A 14,876-nucleotide genomic window follows, 5' to 3' on the forward strand; every position below is an offset into this window, starting at 1 on the left:
ACCTCCTTATCTGCCGTTTCAGCCCTGAAGGTTAGTGGCCGATTGTACGATCTTTCTTGCGAAAGATCGGAAATCGCCACGTGTGTGGCCACCTTAAGGATTGAAAGAAAAGCTGGTGGAGATAATGGACTTTAGAGATGAAATAGAAGGCAGGGAATTTTAAACCAGATTTGACATCCCTGCCTATAGACACCTACAAGAGTTACAGTATATACCCAAGCATTTCACTTGAAGCTAAATACAATATTAAGGATTTAAAATGATTTGGCAAAAGCAAGCCTGGTGACTGCAAAGATGAATGTGCTGACTGTTATTAAGACACTGTGATCTTTTTGTCAATTGAAAAAATGTTGGTGGGATTTTAGAAAAGTGTTACCTGGAGGGCCGATACCTAAAACCACTGAATATGATGTGTCTGAAACTGAAGTGGCCTACACAATTGCATCCTATACAGAAACAGAGATCATTTGAATAGACACACAGGAGTGAGAATGTGACCATTAGATTGACTATAGTAGATTAAAATGTCTTAATCATTGTTGCCATGTCAAATTAAACAGTGAGGTTGACTATCATATTTAAGGGACATTATACTAATTGATTATACATTAAAACAATTACTTGTTTTTATGGAATTTTATATTCCAAGCAAAAGGGGAATCCTGTGCCTGAGACATTGTTTAAAATGTATTCCTTTGTAAAACAATGCAAAGTTGTTTATCAGTTTTCATGTAAATGTGGACCACAGAGGTAGGGTTTAACTTATCCCAAGAATAGTGACCACATGTAAGTTCCTCATGGTACATGGTAGATTATTGATTGATTAAAAAGTTAAAAGTCAGCTTAGAATCCTATGTAGTGTGGCTAGCAAGAAGATTTAATATGTGGCTGGTAACAAGGTGAGCTGGGACTCCAAGGTCCTACCTGACAACAGGACCCTCTCTCACACCAATTATATATAGAAAGTGCAAAATGGAATCAGTTATTATATAGGCCCATGGAGGAAAGAAGGTTGAGCTAATTGAAATTATCCTAGGCTGGGGTCCTCTAGCGCGTGGTAGCACCAAGTCTCTGGTACGCTAGTCTGACCCTGAAGGGGGCAATATTTAGTGCAGTTGTTGTCACAACTGAGGGCTAGCATACTAGTAAAAGCAAATAATTGTTTGCTAAAATAAGACACAATAGGAACTGGTATTGCTACATTTTGGATCTTTCTGGATAACAGGATTCAAAATAATATATGCCATATTTGTATACAAACATATGGATATTTATGACTCTGTGTACCTTATCCTTTACCAACATACTTTACTAAACATTTATATGAAAACAATCATTTCACTTGAATTATATTGCAGGAAGTGTTAGCTCTCTGGAAAGAATGTAGATCAGATCAGAGCCAAATACTGAATGGCTACAGATGAGATCATAATGTAGAATTACTGTACAGGAGCAATGGGGAGACTTTACGCAGATCTTTTCCAACACAAATTAAGTTTCACATTTTCTGCCCTTATTGGTCCAAAGCAAACCATGGCCAGTATTTGCATGGTTGCTAAGCACATATGGGCTACAGAAGGATCACAATAAGAATAAGACCTAAACATGTTCCTGTTTGATAAGGGAAGTTATTGTGTGATTCTTAGCTGATAATATTTTCAGGTAAGAGCTATTTCCTTATGGTTCTGTGGAAAGCAGAACTTTGGCTTTATAAGTTATCTTATTGGTTGACTTTGGATATATTTCTGCAATGGAACAATTCAAGGTATTCTCAGAATGGAAAATTGTGTAATGCATAAAATCAACTCTAATTGTGGCCATAATGTGGCAATGTGCTTGAAATTATTGTGGCCGATGTGCTAAAACATTTGTAGTTGCAAGTGCGCTTTATTGCAAATAAGAAACTTTTTGGGATGTTGGCATTTTCAGAGTTAGGCATCAAAATGATGTCCATGCCTGATTCTTTATCTGCAAGTTTGTCACAGGTTGCTGTGGAAACCCTGGAGCTACCACCCCTGCAGCAATAGAAGAGGAGTTTATTGCAACTATGTGGAAGGGCAAGGAATGGCTTAAGATGCAAGTAATAAATGTTTTTTTTTTTGCACAACAACTGTCTATTTTGCACAACCGCAACTGCGCTTAGTGGTCATAAACGAGCCCCATTGTCTTACGAATGTACTGCATTACTTGCTGTACAGTGACAAGTCATTTCTTGAGTATGTGGATTTAAAGCAAATGTAGTTTGGGCTGCTACATAAAATCTCTGCAGCTTTACATTAGCTGTATTCAACATCCCAATTTAATAAGGCAAATGTATTAAGGTAATGATACACCCAATACAACTATGAAACCTAAACTAGAGCTCACCTTATTTAATGTTTTTATGGGGCATATTTATTACAGGGCGATTGAAAGCATTTTGATAAATGCACCCCTAACTATCCTACATAAGTGAATGGAAATCTGTAGATCTTCTGTCTAGGGAGCTCTATCTTTGGCTTGCTGTGAATAACATAAGCAACACATACTATATGTTTAATCCTTTATCCATAGAGTAAATACTATACATACATAAAATAAGCCTTCTATACTAATTAAAAACTGTAGTTTCTTGGTTGGGTTGCTCACGAGGTGGGTGTGGACATGAATAGGCAGCTTCACAGCTGTTTGTAAACCAGAAGCTAGACCTCTCCTACCTAACACAAACCTTGATATTAAGGTTGATGGTATATGGAGTATTCTCCAATGCTGTTTTTCAGCTGAACCCATTGGTAAATCTTATCCTTGGTTTTAATGGAAACTTCCTGTCACCAGTGGCATGTGTGCCATGAGCCCAAGAGTTTATGGATGCTATCTGCTCCAAGGTATTTTAGTTTATCTGGCATGGAATGCAAAGAGGGCAGCTTTAGACATGTTTAATGTTTAGCAGCTATTTCCCAAGGATTTTAGGTGAAAATGTGTTGTTAATAATTACTTCATGTTCCACTTAGTGTAAGAATCTATTAAAAAATATGACTGTTCAAAAGGTTTGTTTTTTTTTATATAAGAGGGAGTGACAACAGTGCTAAGAGGGGTCCAATTTCCTATGGCTTTAAGTGTTTCAAGTTTTTATATACCGGTAAACCACTTCTGTGAGCTGGCAATGGGCAGCATTTTGTGCAGATTGCATGGTTATATGCTGGTTGAGCCATGGGATCAGTGATATAAAACTAAAAATATTTTGATTCATTCCAGATTTGACTTTAGGTCCAACAAAACTCATAGTTAAAACCAAAATAACTGATAATTGTGCCTAAAATAGTAGTATTCTAGGAGGTACTGTAATTATTGTGTTCTACATTCCTAACAAGCTGAAAGTCAGTTGGATGCCTGTATTATATCATTATTAGTACACAAGTTAGAGATTCTAAAGCTTGAGTTGAAGAGTTCAGGAACAGAGAGCCATGCCAATATAAAAAGCTGTGGCCCCCACCAAGTGGCGTTGGAATTATTCAGTTTGCAATTCAGTTTACAGCCTTCCAGTTACAATGGCCTGAATCCACCCAATAGGTGTCTCCATTCTCTCCCCATGGGGCCCAGGGCAAATACCTCTACTGACAACATACAGTATATTTTCACTGGTTGCTTGTCAAAATGAGAAAATAGAAGTTATAAAGCCCTAAAGCAAAACCATTCAAACCAAATCCTTCTAGAACATGACTTTTGCACACTTATATATTAATATGGCACATCAGACATATGTGTTCCTCCTATTGCTATACCCCTGCAACTGGGGAAAGCATCTAAAAGAACTGAATGAAAAGGTTGCGGTCTGTACAATTTCACAATTTCTGATGACATTTAGGTGAAACATCCTCAGTGATTTTTAAACGTATTTGTTTACAAAGCCTTTTGACACCCAACATTTGACCAAGGTTCCCCTTAAACCATAACACAGTGATTTTCAGCCATTTAGCCATAGTTGTTTTAATATAAAGCACATCAAATAATGATAACTGGTCTTCAAGCTGGGCCTTACCTTGGGCGGCCATGCAATTGTTTGGCAACTATTGCTACTTAATAAATAATGAAAAATAAGCAAAGTATAATAGCTGAACTGATTTGTGCTAACTGTTCTTTTATCCCTGCTCTATGAAATGCAAGAAATGGGTTCTGTAGTTGCATAGTGCAGGTCCTATTAGAGGAATTCCCCAGGGTTTATTAAAATGAACATTATATAATTTATAGCAGCCATTCCTGAGGCTCTGCATACATAAATTAGACTGTGTATTTCAACATATCACCATCAAACTGTTTCCACTCAAGTAATTTTACTCTAATAGTGATCAGATCACAAAGGAGGCATAAAAAGAGGACAGTCGAAATGCAGTCTGTAAATTTATAGAGTGATTGAAAGGACAACTCACTGAAATATACTGTTAGAACATATGGTTTTAATGCAGCCTTCGATATTTCAGCACTGTTAATTGACCTCCGTAGTTTCAAAAATGGAATGTTATTTTAACATTTCCAGAGAATTCATGTGCATACAGAGTACAGTGTTTGAGTAAAAACCCAAAGATAAGAAAATACATCAGAAAACAAAATCCCTCCATTCTGAGATCTAAATACCCAGGATATTTATTTTTTGGGGCCTGATCCTGAGTGATTGTGAGAAAGGTAATTGAAGCTGCCTAGGACACTAGGGGGTATATTTATCCAGGCTACATCACCGGTAATGCTTCATTCCACTTCTGACACAGCATGATAAAAATACCTATATTGTAACTATCATTGACAGCTTTACCTCTGGTCTCTTGGCACCCAAAAATGGTGGGAGGTCCCCTTCCTCCTGAGGTCTCTGCAGACAAAGTATTGCCCTCTAGGTCACTGTTAAAGCATAAAGTATATGGCCCAAGGAACCACAGCAGTAGGTGCACAGAAACATTACAAATTCTCGTAATGGAGAAGGAAAGGTAAAAACTAAGTAAGCTTTATCAGAAAGGTCTATAAGCACTTACAGTAATGCTGGGCTGAGTCCTCTATCAAAAGAAACACAGGATTTCTTGACTCTTTTTTTGTAATCATGATGTTCCAGTGTCTGACTTCCTCTCTCAGAAAAATCCTTAATTCCGGTGGCCAGAGTCTGCTCAGTTCTCTCCTCTCTCTCCTGCTCGACCTCCTACTAGAATGCTAAGAACTCCCACCCCCTCCCTTAGGACTGTGTGATCCCTTAAGCAAAGGGAGAAAGCTTCTAAAGCTGTTTACTCAGGTATGGTAATGATTTCTGCAGAATAAATATATTATTCTAGGTGGCACTAATGTGGCAAATCTATTGGCAGTAAAATGCCAAAATGACTTTCCTTCTCCTTTAATGTCCAAACCAAATCCTTACATATGGGGCATCATATAGATGGGTGTGCACATGTGCTCCCTCCAAAACTGTGTGCAATTCAACTTATGCCACAAAGAGGATTTGTATTAGGTGCAACATATCCAGGGAGACTGGTACTTACAGTTAGTGCTTCCTTGCCTATAGCATGATCCTTATACACCAAATCAAGCTTAGCCAGCAAATTCCTACATGGTGCTAGTATAGCTGAACACAAGTAGGTACAAGCACTTTGTGAGCACAATCCTGCATCCATTTTTACCAGCTAATAATTATAAATAAGTCCTTTTATTTTAAAGGTTTACAGAAAACTAGGTTCATGTTCTTATTTGTTTAATACATTTTTGAACTAAACAACATGCCTATTGCATTGTGTGTCCCTGTACAGAACAAACTGACCATCCACTGCCAAATGTGAGGCCTGATATTATAAAATCCTAAAAGCAAGCCAATATTAAGTTTGCCAGATTTACAAAAAAAAACAGCTTTTTGGTTTACTTTTACCTTTTTTGTACTAGTGATGAGGACATTTTTTTTCAAGCATAGATCCGCTATGAAAATACCGCTTTTCACCATTGGCAAATTTTTCAGCAAAACTGCTGGAAAAAAATTTGCTGCAACAAAAAATTCACAGAGGAAAAAAAAGTTGCTGTTGTATCAAAAAGTCACGGTTGTGTCAAAAATTTGCAGCAAAAAAGTCATGTCAAAAACATTGCGGTCGCGTTAAAGAAGTCACAGTCGTGTCAAAGAAGTCTCGTGCGTCAAAAAAGTCATGCGGTTGCCCAATTTCCTGAATTTTTCCACAGTTTCATGAATTTTTGGCGAAGTGGGACAGATTCATTCATCAATATTTTTTACACATTAATTACATAAAACTATCCTTTTAGACTTCAGCGTCATTTTTCATTGAACATGAGCATCACCTGCATCTTCCTGACAGAGTGCTATACATGTCTGACAGCCAGTACATCTGAAACCTATTCTATCTCCATCTGGAACCATTTAATTTTATGTTCTTCTAGATGGATATTTGTAAGTATACATGTCCTTTGAGAAGCTTGTCCAGTTGCACGTGAGTTAAGTTTTTATCTGTTCATATCATTAGAATATACTACAATGACTGCATATTTTTACAATGTTGCATACAGTTGGACTTTTTCATATAATAACTGCACCAGTTTGATATGTGGGCATCTGATTTGCTTCACATTTTCTTGTAATGCATTTGAAGGTGACAGTGCTTAAGACAGTCTCTTTCTGCCCCCACTGAAAATGCTTAGGCCCCCATTTTTCCCAGATATCCCAGATTCATCCCCTTCTTAATGTACTGTGCCCCAGTGTCTTGTAACTTTCTGTCAGTCACATTCGGGCTTCCTCGCCTCAGCCTGCTATACAGGTGCAAGATGGTTGCAGCTTGTGGTTTAAACTAGACCAGTACACCCACTCACCCTGTTCTAGGGTTGCCACCTTTCTTTATACCCAAATCTGGGTGGGTGGGGTTGGCTGCAATTGCCATCAGCCCAGAGTTTTGTCTGGATTTCCAAAGTTGTTTTTAATTGGACAGCCTGTGCAAAAACAGGGCTGTTTGGTTCAAAACCAGACAAGTTGCACCCCTAGCCTGTTCTGTAAAATGAAGTGCACATGCACACATTGACACAAGGGCAGTAACACCAGCTTGAAGCCATTAAACTTCTGTATTATTTTCCTTTTGTATATCAAACCTTGCTTTTAATGCACATAACAAAAAAGGGAAAGATGTGCTCACCACTAAATTTTAAACCATTAGGCGGGGGTGCAATGAGGTTGTGACCATAAAATTCATATAGACAAACAAGAGGTCCTCTGTACTCCCCCATTATCAATATATATAGGACATTAAGACATTCTGTGCATTAAGCTACAAATAAATGCCCTCCCCTTAAAGCAAAACAGGAATTGTTTGTCCATATATTGCAATATACTTCAAGCTGGCCAACTACATATATTGATAATGAGTGAGTGCAGAGGACCTCTAATTGTTGCTCTTAATGCAGTCCCACTCTGTATGGAGAGTGGAAAATTTTACTATTTCTTATATCCCCAACATAATGAATAAAGCAACCCAACGAAGATTTATTTGGATAATCTTTCTGAATACTAATATTGAATGCTAAAATTAACTTGTAGCAAGTATTTATTATATATATAACCATGTCAACCAGGGGAAAACCACCATGAATGAATTACCAGAAATGGCCAAGCTCAGTAGGAAGGATTACAATATCTAGTAATAGGATACTATCTAGTAATAGGATACTATAATATGATACTTTTTGAGACCATCTCTTTACAAGTTTAATCTTAGCTCTTACCGGGTAAATTGTCAACTATACAAGAGGTTCTACATTGCGTCCTAGTTAAGCTTCACACATTACTTGTCCTACTTATTGGATCATACAGGAAATATCTTGTGTGCCTGTTTTAACAAAGGAACTATGGAAATAATCAAAAGAACAAGAGATTAAATAATTTAACCTAACAAATACACAGATATCTATAAGTAAACTTCTATGAAGCACTGACCCAAACAAACAGAAAGTGGACTTTTTACAGGATTTATCTGTTCAGCAATCTTGTAATACTGAATTCACAGGCTTTGGAACAGCTGTTGCTAAATCTGAACCCCATTTTGCTGGAGATGAGCTGTTGCCTGGCAAACTAAAGGAACCAAACACCTGATAGCTAATCCATTAACAGTTGTTTAGAAAGTCATCCAGGAAAAGTGGAGCGTCCCAACAAACATTCCTGACCAGCTGATGCTCCTTCTAAGCTGTCTGCTGGTGCATGCACACAATTTCTAAGGTTGTTGTACAACAAATTGATCAGTGCCCTGAGAAATTACACATCATTTAATTCTAGTCTGGAGCCACTTACCACTCTGTGTATACATTTTATTAAGTATGAAATAAAGATAATTTTTGCTTACATGGCTAGGGAGACCCTGCACTTGAGCGTTTTTTAATCCTGAACTGAGGTCACACAATATCCTTGCTGCTGCTTTGGGTGCATAGAAATCTTGTGTGTGTGCCCCCTCTCTTATTCCCTGTCCATCTGAAAACAAGATAATTGCATGCCGGGACCAAGAAGATATTGTGTATTAGTATTAGTTTGCTCCAAATTGCTTTTTCTTTCATTTAATGTCATTATTTTTGTTGAATAATATGTACAGTACAATGTTTGTGTATACAGCACAATTCCAACTTCCACTGCAATTTCAAAATTTTTTGTTACCAGACATACAATTGATGAGTGTCACGGTAAGCCCAACCTTTCCATGGGTTTAGTGCGCCACCTGCAGGCTTATGCAATATTTACTAATTTGCTAATAGAAGCAGCTGACATTTCCAGTTGATTTTAGTTTTTTGTTCAAATACAGTTTAAAATGTATATCTTTCCAAACTTAACGGTTGCCAATGCTTTTTAGAAATGTTAAAATATATGCCCTGTCACCGTGTCATTTTGGTTGGTTATAAGGTAGCTATATTGCTATTTGCATCTCAAATTTAATTTCCAAGCATTCACCCCCTGCCATTCCTGGCAGGGGGTGAACAGGGGATGCCTACATTCTGCCCCTCAGGTCTGTCCTTTATAAACACAGTGCTGCTGAATGCATTCTGTAATGTGAAGCCCTAATCACATATAATCTCTCAACCTCAGGGAAATCTCATTGGGGTAACTAAAAAAAGTCTGCTAGTAGTCCAACAACATAATATACATTCAGTTCAAATAAGCTCCTTCTTCCATGGACCCACAAAGATCCCCACAGCTGTTTCATAAATATTCCTGTAATATTTTCCACCAAATTCAAATAATTTTGTGAAAATAAAGTCCATAAATAATTCTTCAAAAACACTGCCTACAATGCAAACCCAAATTCTCTAAAATGTGATGGCAATGAACAATAATTTTGTCTTAATTTAAACCCATTCAGCTTTGTCTGAAGGTGTATGAGAATCTACTAACCGGCCACACCTATCAAGTTGTCTCTGCTCTAAAAGACACCATAATAAACAAGGATTTTCTCATTGCTTCCATCACCATCTTGTTATTTCTATCATCAATTGATTATTATATTTATTCCATACTTATACAGGTATGGGATCCTTTATCCTGAAACTCATTATCCAGAACGTTTTTAAAATGTATTTAGAATCAAATAATTCAAAAATGTAAACCGTATTTCCTTTCTCTCTGTTATTAGATCCCAAATAAAATGTAATCATTTGGGGCAATGGTTGGTAGACTTTAAGGGGCACATTTACTAACCCACGAACGGGCCGAATGCGTCCGATTGCGTTTTTTCCGTAATGATCGGTAATTTTGCGACTTTTTCGTATTTTTTGCGATTTTTTCGGCGTCTTTACGATTTTTGCGTAAAAACGCGAGTTTTTCGGCATCTTTACGATTTTTGCGTAAAAACGCGAGTTTTTCGGCGTCTTTACGAAAGTTGCGCAAAGTCGCGATTTTTTCGTAGCGTTAAAACTTGCGCGAAACGTCGCGCCTTTTAAGTTTTAACGCTACGAAAAAGGCGCGACTTTGCGCGCAAGTGTTAACGCTACGAAAAAATCGCGCCTTTGCGCAACTTTCGTAAAGACGCCGAAAAACTTGCGTTTTTACGCAAAAATCATAAAGACACCGAAAAACTCGCGTTTTAACACAAAATTCGTAAAGACGCCGAAAAAATCGCAAAAAATACGAAAAAGTCGCAAAATGTTCGTTTCCAATCGGAATTTTTCCAATTCGGATTCGAAATCGTGTCTTAGTAAATCAGCCCCTAAGTTTGATGATCCAACTCACTGAAAGATCCCTTATCCGCTAAACCCCGTAGTCCGAAGTCCGAAGCATTCTAACAGGTCCCACACCTGTACGTCATTCCTATTAAACATTAACTTTTTTTTATTATTTTAGAGCTTGTTTTTGCTCATGTTAATATAAGTGAATTCTACAGTGTGTTTGGCATTGATTTTATGACCATTGGGGAAGCAGCAAATACTACACTATATGTATGCTCCTCCTGGTTGTTTTATATTTAGCTGTAGCATGTGAGATTATAGATACATGCTTCACTTTGCTCCGCAGTTCCCATGAGTAAAGGTCGCCAAGTGAGCAGATCTTCTCCCGATATCCCCACCTACGGGTGGGCGATATCAGGAGAACCCCGGATAATTCGATTGTTTGGCCCTGGGGCATAGGATGGGCATAGGAAAAGTCGGTCCCCGATCCGACTCGATTTTCTAACCTGCCCGATCGAGATCTGCCCGATTTCAGGCCAGATATCGGTCGGACAGGCCCGTCAGGAGTGCCCATACACGGCTGATTAGCTGCCGAATTGGTCTAAGGGACCAATATCGGCAGTTACTATCGGCCCGTGTATGGGGACCTTTACTCCAGCTGTGTGCAACCCTGTTAGAGATCTTCTGTGTAAAGGCAGAGTACACCCGACCAATGAAAAAATAAAGGGCAAAATCACCAACCATAATAATTCAAAACACAAATTCTACAGCATTGACAAGTTATTCAGATCTCCAAGGAAGATTTACCAAATGTCATCTGTTTGCTAAAGGAACTGTGTTATTGAACTGTACTATAATGGGATTATTAGATCTATAGTTTTATTGGTAAGAAAATAATGGTAGGCCTATCAGATTGTAAGTGGGATTCGAATCCCAAATGGGAAAAATTCAGATTGGATACGATCATTTCTGAAGATTGTAAATATCACGAAAATGCTTCCGAAAAAATTGTATACGATAATATTGTATTGACGATCTGAAAGTCACAAAATTTTCGTACCGAACGATTGTAAACAACAGGCGAACCTTTCCGAAAAAGTCGTGCAGGCGTACGAAAAAATCACGAAAGTGTGAAAAAATTGCCGAAAATATTCTCAGAGTGTTCGAAAGAATGCTTCAAGCGTTCGTGTCTTAATAAATCTCCTCCAAAGTCTTTGGGGCCAAGTGTCAAAGTTGGAAAATGGCAGAAATATGCAAATATGGTGTGTTTTCTTTTTCATTCCATTAGACATTGACAAATCAGTGACCACTTTTCTCTTTCTCCTGCATATAAAGAACTTTGGCTAATGTATCAATGAAATATGTTAACAAAGACTTTGGGGAAGATTTGTCAAAATTTGAATTTGTGTAATTTTAGAGGTTTTCTCATCTCCAACTAAACTCAATTTGCTAAGGACAGCTCCCTTTGACTTCTACATGACCTTGCCAGTTTTTAGTGTAGTTTTATTGTGGTTTTTACACTTAATAAATTTTGCCTGACGAAGGGGCCTTGGAGTTTCGAAAGCTTGCAATGTATCTTTTATCTATTGTTAGCCAATATAGGTATCATTTCTACAGTACAATACTTGTATTTGTGTTTTTTATTTATTATTTTTGCTACTGGCATGGTACTATAGTTTTTGTTTTTTGACAAATAACAAAAAAAATTGTGTTTTAGAGAAATAATCAAAACACACAATTTTTAGTGCTAAAAAGTTTGATTAAGGTACTTCATTTGGGCAAAGTGGGAAAAGACAATGCTATTTTTCTCTGTTTTATTTTGAAACAGGCAACAAGGCAAAGTGCCTAAGCTAATCTGAACAGAACCACCAATAGATCCCATCCATTTATTATTCTACCTGCAATAGACTAGGTTACTTCTCTGTACCCAGTGCTTCTTGGTGTGTTTACTTGTGGGATTATCCATTAAAGCAAACTTTAAGGTCCAGATCACTCAGGAGGCCCCCTTGATACTTCTGCTGCCTTTTCTACCTCCGGCCCTGTGCATCCATCACTGCACCAATGAGTGAGCAGGTGGAAAATGTAGTGATAGGGAGGGGGAAGGTTTTAGCTAAAACAGGCAGTAGGTGGCCTTTACATATTGAAGTTAGAGGGCAAAGAAAATAAAAAGAACACACCAGGCATTAAAAGTACATTACTAAAGTTATTCACTGGTACAGATAACATTTTGGGCACAACACAATCTAATGTGGGAGATGTCTAGTGAAGTATTTGTACTGAACATTCCCACTTTAAAAACATTCTTAGGGGTTGGCTCATAATTTACCTTTCTGTATTCTGCACCCCTCCTGCCTAGAGCTTTTTGGAAAAGTCTATATAGGAAAGGGGAGATATGAGACTCAAGACACTTGGGTTTTATTTGCTTTCTATTCCAAGACATTGTACGCTGTTCTAAAGTTGGGATGCTCCTGAGGAAAGCTTATTGCTAATTATAATTCTGATTTGGAAACTATTACCCACATGTCTAAGAAAGGCTTCTTTCCTTCAGTTATAAAGCTATTATTCAAGATAATGTCTCCTAATCTTCATAATATTATAGTGCTATAAAACAATAAATATTTATTTAATTTATTTATCTCTTACTAAAGCAACCACACTTGTTTTGTTTTAGTTACACAACATTTTGACATAGTGGTAAACGTTTCAAAACTAATTGTCGATTGGTTGCACTTAGCAACTGTACGAAAGTGAGTTTCGACATTTGTAAATTATTCCCTTTACGGAAAAGAAGGGTTAAATGCTATTGTAAAATAAATGGTGTACTTGCAAAACGTTTTTGTTGTCTGTATGTGTGAACTGATGCCCGATCTTGATCACAACCTACAGTTGCAGATTGACATATGCAAAACTGCTATGCTTAATTACGTGCATATAGATAATGTATATCAAGTTTCCCCAGATTATTGTTATAGAGATAATGACCTGTCATGACTTGCAAAGTAAAAAAAGGTTATGTTTCACCAGTTTGGTTTAATATGGGTTAAAGTCTTGCGATTGTCACATTAATAGTGAGTTCCTTGTGCATTAACAGAAAACACTGGCAAGAAATGACGTGACCTTTCACATCCAGTTCAAATTTTAGTATCACAAAGGCTTATAATAATTCTTCTAGAGTGTTTAGCTTTTTTGGGGATGGATTTGTAGCACCTTATTTTTTACCCATAATTCTTGCCAAGGATGATCTACTTTTATTACTTAAGACCAGACTTTTTCTCTTTTACTCGTCACATCACCCAGCAACTGTTTTTGTCACTGATAGAAGCTTAGTCTCTGTCATTTGTTCACTGGATACAGAATATCAGCATGTATAAGGGGAGATAGAGCAGTATATTATATACTGTATATATATATATATATATATATATATATAATATATAGTTATAAAAAATGTTGTTTCCAGACCAGCACACCCTTAATAAAATTTTATACTTTTATTGTAAGTACATTATACAAATGCCCAACGTTACAGTCCTCATTAGGACCTTTCTCAAGGATATATATAGTTATATATTACTAGAAATGTATCTATTCATTGCAGATAATATATACTTTAATTTTGCTTCTGCTCTGCTAAAGGTAAAGTAAAAGTTAAACATTACAGTTAGTACCCATATTATTAAAGAAGCACTCCTGTATGTTACTAATTGGCTACTATATAGTGGTGGGGATCATGTGTTGAGGAGACATGTGCAGCAACTGATCTCTCACTTCTGCTGAAAGCAACTTAAACCAGCAGTACTGTTAAAATTCAAGCAGCAGTAGGAGCAGATTTGTTTGTAAATGCCCTCCCTGTGACTATCAGATTGAAGGGGCAATTAACTGGCAGATCAGGATCTCTTTATTGTTGGTATAATAGACAATCAATAATAAATAATAACAATAGCAAGATTTGTCAGTTATTTACTACTATGGATATGGGATCTAATTTCCTAAGTGCCTGGGATGTTTCAAGGAGTCTTTTCGTAATGTCAAGCACTATATCTTAAGAGTATTGAAAGAAAAAAAATATATAGTTTTGATTTAGCATATATTGCTAGTCTTGCTACTCTCTAGATTAAAAGAAAATCAGTCTAAAATAAAAAAAAAATACATTGTTTTTGAAATAGTCATGCTAGTCACTCTAAACTGAAAAATGTTTAGATTTGGTAACAAACTATGAACCAAAACATGTCAGTAGTCGTTTTTACATGAGTCAGTTTTTGGATAATTTTGTATAAAATGAGCTGTTGATTGGTGATCATTTAAACCTAGTATTTAAAAAATTTATTACCTTATTTACATAGTTCAGAGCAGGGTGGAAAATGGGAAAAACTGCTTTTTAACACCCTGCGCTGCTCTTGCAAGAACAGCTGAGAGCTTTTTGCCCCAAAGTGGAGCCTTATGAATACAGTGCTGCCTGTCTTCAGCAGCATTGTGTTTATTAGAGGTGCACATAAAGGAGGCACATAGCCCCCTGTTTCCCCCTCACACCAGATTTGTATTCTGGCACGAGTAGCAGAGCACAGCCATGCCCATCCTGCCTATCTAATGTAAATGAGTACTATGGGGCACATTTTGCACACCCTGTGCCAGGGCATAGTTAATCATAATTTTCACTGATTTAAAGCATGAAAATACATCTGTATATTTTACAAAATATACTTTTGTAATCCCTTCACCTGATATCTGGCATT

General features: G+C 37.1%; 1 protein-coding gene across 2 annotated transcripts in view; it reads right to left on the reverse strand.

Annotated features, from left to right (window-relative positions):
* The window catches only part of palld (palladin, cytoskeletal associated protein), a 189,606-nt gene that overhangs the window by 171,668 nt on the left and 3,062 nt on the right, over positions 1-14,876 (reverse strand). The window lies entirely within an intron of this gene.

Source organism: Xenopus tropicalis, chromosome 1 (genome assembly GCF_000004195.4).
Source record: "Xenopus tropicalis strain Nigerian chromosome 1, UCB_Xtro_10.0, whole genome shotgun sequence".
Classification (NCBI taxonomy): Eukaryota; Metazoa; Chordata; class Amphibia; order Anura; family Pipidae; genus Xenopus; species Xenopus tropicalis.